This window comes from Oryza sativa, chromosome 3 (assembly GCF_034140825.1).
Source record: "Oryza sativa Japonica Group chromosome 3, ASM3414082v1".
NCBI lineage: Eukaryota > Viridiplantae > Streptophyta > Magnoliopsida > Poales > Poaceae > Oryza > Oryza sativa.
This window is the reverse complement of record NC_089037.1, coordinates 29764644-29772012: the sequence shown is the minus strand read 5'-3', so window position 1 is coordinate 29772012 and position 7369 is coordinate 29764644.

Genomic DNA, 7369 nt, shown 5'->3' with positions numbered 1-7369 from the left:
CGCACTAGCGGTTCTTCGTAGTAGGGGATTGACTATTGACTCCCAACCTGTTTAGTACTACCTCCGTCCTATATTACTTGTCTTTTTAAGTTTTTGTTTGTCAATGTTTGATTATTCGTTTTATTTAAAAAATTTTAGAATTATTATTTATTTTGTTTGTCAATTGCTTTATTATCAAAAGTACTTTATATATGACTTATCTTTTTTTATATTTGCACTAATTTTTTAAATAAAATGAATAGTCAAACTTTACAAATAAAAAGTTAAAAACTTCGTCTATCATAGTACGGAGGTAGTATGATTTTCTGCAGCCATGCATGAACCCAAATGCAAGAAGACAAATTCGGCGATTCGCGAAGGCGTGGCAGTGTGTCAGTGCCGTTAATTAACTACTCGTACATTTCTCCACGAGCGCTTGGTTGTCGTCTTTGTCAGGAAATGGACAAAGGTTACAAGCTTAGGCCCTGTTTAGATGGGACTAAAACTTTTAAATCCCTATCACATCGGATGTTTAAAAATTAATTATAAATATTAAACGTAGACTATTAATAAAACCCATCCATAATCTTGGACTAATTTGAGAGACGAATCTAATGAGCCTAATTAATCCATGATTAGCCTATGTGATGCTACAGTAAACATTCTCTAATTATAGATTAATTAGGCTTAAAAAATTTGTCTCGTGAATTAGCTTTTATTTATGTAATTAGTTTTGTAAGTAGTCTATATTTAATACTCTAAATTAGTGTCTAAAGACAGGGACTTAAGTTAAGTCCCTGGATGTAAACACCACCTTACTCCCGTCCTATAAAAAAAGTGATTTCCATGTCCATAATTTAAAAAAATTATGAAAAAAATTAAAAAGACAAGTCACGCATAAAATATTAATCATGTTTTATCATCTAACAACCATGAAAATACAAATTATAAAAAAATTTCATATAAGACAGACAGTCAAAGTTGGACACGTAAAATCATGGTTTGCCTTTTTTTTTTGGGACGGAGGGAGTATGCATGAGAGAATATGTGGCTGTTCAGTTTACTAGAAGCCACAATACATTTTTTTTATAAAAAAAACTGTAATAAGTTGTTGTTGATTATGAAATGTGATAAATGATACTCCCTTCTTATTTTAATGTATGATGCTGTTGACTTTTTGACAAACGTTTGACCTATCGTCTAATTCAAAAAAAATATGTAATTATCATTTATTTTATTGTGACTTGATTTATTATCAAATGTTCTTTAAGCATGATATAAATATTTTTATATTCGTATAAAAATTTTGAATAAGGCGAATGATCAAACGTTGGTTAAAAAGTTAACGGCGTCATACATTAAAATATGGAGGAAGTAGTAATTAAGAGATCATTGCGTGGGATTAGAGGGGGAAGGTATGCATAATTTAAGGGCTTGGCATAGCATTGTCGGCGCAGTAATCTGAGACGAATTCTGGAGATGTTGAAATACCAGGAGCCAAATTTCATATGACCACTTGCAAAGTTGCATGTGCAGTGCAGAACCAGAGCACTTGAACACGTATGCAACATGCATTGGCTATTAATTGTATAATTTAACTCTTGGATATATAACAATTTGCTCCTGACAGAGTTCTTATGTTAGACAAAGATAGCAACTGTGAGTATGTGAATTGTTTGGAGAAAGAGATGTTAGCTATGAAGATGCACATGCATATGGATGGACTGTAGTATATCCTTGTAATAATATATGACCCATATCTGCACACCGAAGCAAAAAAGGTAGTCAACTTTTAAAAGAGAAATTAAGCCGCATCATTTAGTATACTTGGGTTATTTGACTTGCCAAAGTCGGTGAAGCGTCTCGATCACCAGTTGGAATCTCAGAATCTCTTACTCCAAATTTGTGATAACAGCTCAAACTGAAAATACATCATTTCATTTTCTAAGCATTTCGTAGCACATAGTTTTATTGTTTGTATATTGATTGCATTTGCAAACTCATGAGCATATCCTTTTTCATGTTTAAATTGCTCTAGAACTCCTAAACACGGAAACTCGACCATCTAATAACTATAAATTAATTGCAAGTGAGCGTAACTCAACTGTTTGGGTTTCCCTCCGGTTCAAGTTCTAAAAGTGTCACCGGTACTCGTATTTACGGCTTTTTTTAGGTGAGATGTATCAGTTGATAGCGAGATATTTGTGGTAACTTCATCAATATTAAGACATGCTAGCCTAATTTTTTCAAAAGTACTTATAAAGATAGGGTGCATGTTCATAGGGGTGAGTGTACGTGTATTGTGAGCGTCTGCTAGGTAGCTAGTAGCAGCCAAAACCGGGGGCCACAAACGTAAAAATACAGGACCGTCCTATAATATTCAGGCCAGGCCAAGGTCACACACTCACACATCTGCGACGTGGGCTCAAAGGCCGAAGCGACGGTGTGGCGGAACGGCCCATCCCAGCTCAAGAACCGAACCAGACTGGGCCCAATTTTCCCACCACATCTGTGACGTGGGCTCGCTCAAAGCCCGAAGCGACCGGCCTCCTCTTCTACCTCTCTAGCCTTCTTCTTCCTCCTCGGCCTCTCCCAACTCTGTGCGGCTTGTGCCCTGTTCTGTTCCGCGTCCCTTGCTCTGAAATTATCAATTCAAAAGTTCAGGAATTCATGTAGACCAGCTACTCTTCTTAAGTTAAAAATTATTAATATGCGCGTTACATTTTCTTTATCAGTTGACGCACGTGCACTCGCTGTTGGCCTCCAGTTCAAGCACAAAAAATAAAAAGCACTGAGATCACACAAGTTGTCGATCTCTGAACTGTAAATGACCCATCTATAGTTGATCAGGTTCAAATTTTCCCAAGAAACTCAAGCACATATATTATTTACATGCACAAATGGTACATCATACATCTGGTGGAAGTGGAACTCTGACTTCTGAAGTCTCTGTTTTCAGAACTTCAGAATTCAGATAGGTGTATTACAGAAAAATACGAACTAATTATTACAGCCTAAAGTGTTCGACTGGACAAAAATAAGAACAAATCAAATTAAGATATATTATATGTACAGAAGTCCTCCCCTCCCCCGTTTGAACCTTAGGCATGATTTTTGCAGAAAGTGCAAAAATAACGCGTGTTCAAACGGCGGCCGGAGAGGTAAACTTTGTCAGGGAGAGGAATCGGAGGCGAAATCCAGCGCGGTCAGTTCTGCAATGGCGGCGAACAGGTGATGTGCACGTTGTTGGAATGGCAAGAAGGACCAGTGCCGTCCGTGGCGGAGGAGGACGCCGCCGCCGCCGCAGCCGCCGCCAGAGCGCGACGCGCCGCCCGCGCCATCACCAGCGCGACGCCGACGCTCCTCCCCCGCCGCGGAAGAAGCTGCACGTCGTCATCACCGCCGCGTCTACGCCGATCGTCGCCCACGGCGCCAGCCGGTGTCGTCACCGTCATCACCGGCGCCGCGACGACATCCGCGACACGGCCTGCTGCGCCAGCGGCGATGATCCGTGGATCCACCAACTGCTTCTCCGCGGACGATGATCCCGCCGCCGCCGCAAACCATCCCTGAAGCTCGCGTGGAGACGGGCGTGCGCCATGCGAGCTATGGACAAGGAGAGACATGAGCAAGAAGAAACAGAGCGACGCGGGCGACGACGACCACCTTATCGTCTGCATGGCCAGGGGCGCGCCGCGCGCGTAGGTGAGGTCGCCTCTACACGAAGATGGCGATGGCGACGCGTTGAATTGAAGTGGTTGGAGATTCAGATACCCCCTCGAGGCTACGATTCGTTGGATAATCAACTTGGAGTTTAGGACTAATTTAGCTCAGATTACTGGCTGTGTCAAGCTTAGAATGAATGACACCGATCGATGGCGATGGGGTACGGTATATATAGAGGTCACCGGGGTATAGGACGCGTACTATGTTTGTTGCTTCTTGTTCCCAACCTCTCTCACTCGTATTCCGCGCGTACGTTTTTCAAACTACTAAACGGTATACTTTTTGTAAAAAGCTTCTATACGAAAGTTGTTTAAAAAATCATAATGATCAATTTTTGAAAAAAAATAGCTAATACTTAATTAATCACTAATAGACAGCTCTATTTTTTGTGCGGAGGAGTTTTGTTCCCAACCACCCAAAACAAACACAGCCTGGTATATACCTTCTAGTTTAGTTAGTGTGAGATTTACTAGATAAATTGAAATAGTATAATAGTTTTTTTTAATATTACTACAAGCCAAAATTCTGATGGGTGCCAAAGTTAATGAGTTGAGAGATAAAAATCCGAAGAAACTACACGTCTCACGTGAGTTTTGATACAAACATCTAAGATATGATGAGAGCCATGTCACACTAATTAGTATATTGAACTATTAATGTATGCATGGGAAAAGGTAGATATAATAATACTATAGTTTTTTGGTGATGTGGAGGATAAATACCGTCTTGCAATGGGACTGGTCTAAGACCAATTTGTAATTAAAAAAAAGCTATTAATCGTGAGAAATAGCGTGGTAAGGGGACGGAAAATATACCTTGCGATCGAAGAATTGAACCGCGTAAATAAAGTTGAAGCGACGAAACGCTAGCGGCCATCTGCACTGCCCATGTAACTTCGATCAAGTCGGTGCATGCATGCTACTGTGCTTTTAATTAACTTGCTGCGTAGGAGGAGAAGAGGAATCTTTGCTTCTCTTCAACCGGATCTTTTCGTCGGTCAGCAGAATCAAAGTTCTCAGAGAGAGAGAGAGAGAGAGAGAGAGAGAGAATCTGTTTTGTTTCATGAACTGTGGTTGGATGTCTGGTCGTTTGTGGTGTGCAATGTGGCAATACATACAGCAATAGTAGCTCTCGATCGGTGGTAATCGATCTCTTTCGTCTCTGCCGAGCATCGTCAAAGATTTGGTTGGAGTATATCGATGAACCTTCTGCAAGGTTAATTTGCGAAAAGTTGGAGTTGGGAGTTTGGAACGGTGTGTATGCAATGTACAGGTAGTTTCTGATCACTATTCCATTGGCATGTAAGAGAGTCGAAGTGAGATTTCGTTTGACTCCCCCTGGACGTGGGGCATTAATTTCCTGGCATGGAACCCAGTTGAATACTGGAGTACTCCCTCCTTAAAAAAAAAGACAAATTTTGAATTTTCGTGTCCAACATTTGATTGTCTATCTTATATAAATTTTTTTTACAATTAGTATTTTCATTATTGTTATATGATAAAGCATGATTAATACTTTATGCGTGACTTGTCTTTTTAATTTTTTTCATAATTTTTCAAATAAGACGGACGGTCAAATATTGGATACGGAAATTCAGGGTTTGTCTTTTTTTTTTGACAGAGGGAGTACATAACAAGTGAAATTGGAAGGTGATAGTAGTTCAGTTTTGCAAGTCTCAAATATGGAGAACTAAGGTCTGATTGAAGAGTTTCTAGTAACTGTCGTTTTTCTTAGAATCTCCAGCTATCAAAAACTCCCTAAAATGGTCTAGATTTTTACATAGATTCTTGGAATATATATAGAACGTGACTCTCCGTCTGGCGCCCGATGGGAGCGGATTAAAATCGGGCGCTGACGTCAGCGGACGTCAGCGCCCGATTTACGTGCAAAATTATATTAAACCGATTTTTCTCTTAAATTACTTATCCAAATAATGATCCGATTGCACTATTAAATTCGTTGCAATTAAATCTTCAAAACAAGACCACACATGGATATATTCCGATGAAAAAAAATTTTAGCTTATTATTGAATTATTTTTTAAATATTGCACGATGTTCCACCAGATATATCGGAATTGTTTCACTAAGTAGATCGAAAATGTTTTACTCATTTAAATCGGGTGTTGTTTCACCTTATATAAAAGCAATGTTTCAGCAAATAGCGAAAAAATATTTCAGTTCACTGCAACATTAGATCTATACATAGTGAAACATTATGAGTACACTAGGTGAAACATTTTTCGGTCGAACAAAAAATAAACCAAATTCCCTTAATAGGGGGTTTCCAAAATGTGTGGGTTTTTTTTATTGCAATGGAATATTTCGTTCGCTGCAACATTAAATCTATATATAGTGAAACATTGTGAGTACACTAGGTGAAACTTTTTTTGTGGAACAAAAAATAAACCAAATTCACTTAATAGAGAGTTTCCAAAATATGTAGGTTTTTTGTTGCAACGGCGCGTTCCATAATGTCAAAATCCACTGCAACATTTGATCCGTACATAGTGAAACATCGCGAGTACACTAGCTGAAACATCGTAAAACTACTGGTTGAAACATCAAAAGAGATCCTATGTGTCGACGTTTGATGTCGCGATTCCGGTATTTGCATAGTATGGGGATCGTTGGTACTAGGATATATGCGAGATTGAGGTAAAAGAGATAGAGACGAGGATTTTTATATAGGTTCGGGCCCCTGAATTGTCAGGTAATAACCCTACATCCTATTGGCCGAAGCCGGTCGTTGCTCTTATTCATTATAATCACACCAGTACAATATTTGGGGTAGCTTATCTAACTGTTATTGACATGGCGGTCTGAAGTTCTGACTCATAGTCGACAACATGGTAGTCTTCCTCCTCGAATCTGTGCTCGGCGAGATCAGAGACATCGCTATATCTCTCCTGATAGTATCCGTAGGCACCGTAGGGGACTAGCTATGCCTATCTCTGAAGTCGATATCCGGCGTCTTGTCTTGGCGTATGTTGGCTTGCATGTTGATCTTGTGTCTTATCTATTGTTTCGTGTCCCGTCTCCTCCTAGGGGGCCTTCTATTTATACCCATAGGTGTCCCCTTGTCCAAATAGAACAGGGAGACCAATATGGATACAATCCGAGTAGTCCTTGTTGTTTCCATGTAGAACTCTGTTTATCCTTCCTTTTGCGGAACTCCTCCTATATCCGAAGGTTGTTTCCGTATAAGACATGTTATGTGGTGGGTTCTGCCGAGATTTAGTCAACTACTATTAGGTATGTGGTATCCATAACCCTAACACTATGCAACATTCAAAAAATATCAATAAAAATGTTAAAACATTTTTTTGTCGAAACATAATCATGTGTGGTCTTATTGTAAAGATTTAATTGCAACGAATACAACGGTGTGATCGGATCATAAATTGGATAATTAGTTTATGAGAAAAATCGTTTCAAAATATATTTGAAGGAAGAGCGGCTGAGGCGCGGGCGCCCGAGCGCCCGATTTTTTCTTCTGACGTCGGGCGCCTGGCGCGCAGCATTATCTACATATATAGTTGTAAAATCTAGAAAATAAATTAGAAGTCGAAGCTGAAAAATACAACTTTTTTCCATACTCACCTAGCTGCATCTTAGAATAACTCCCCCAAACAAAATGTAAGATGACCACGCCAACAAAAAGG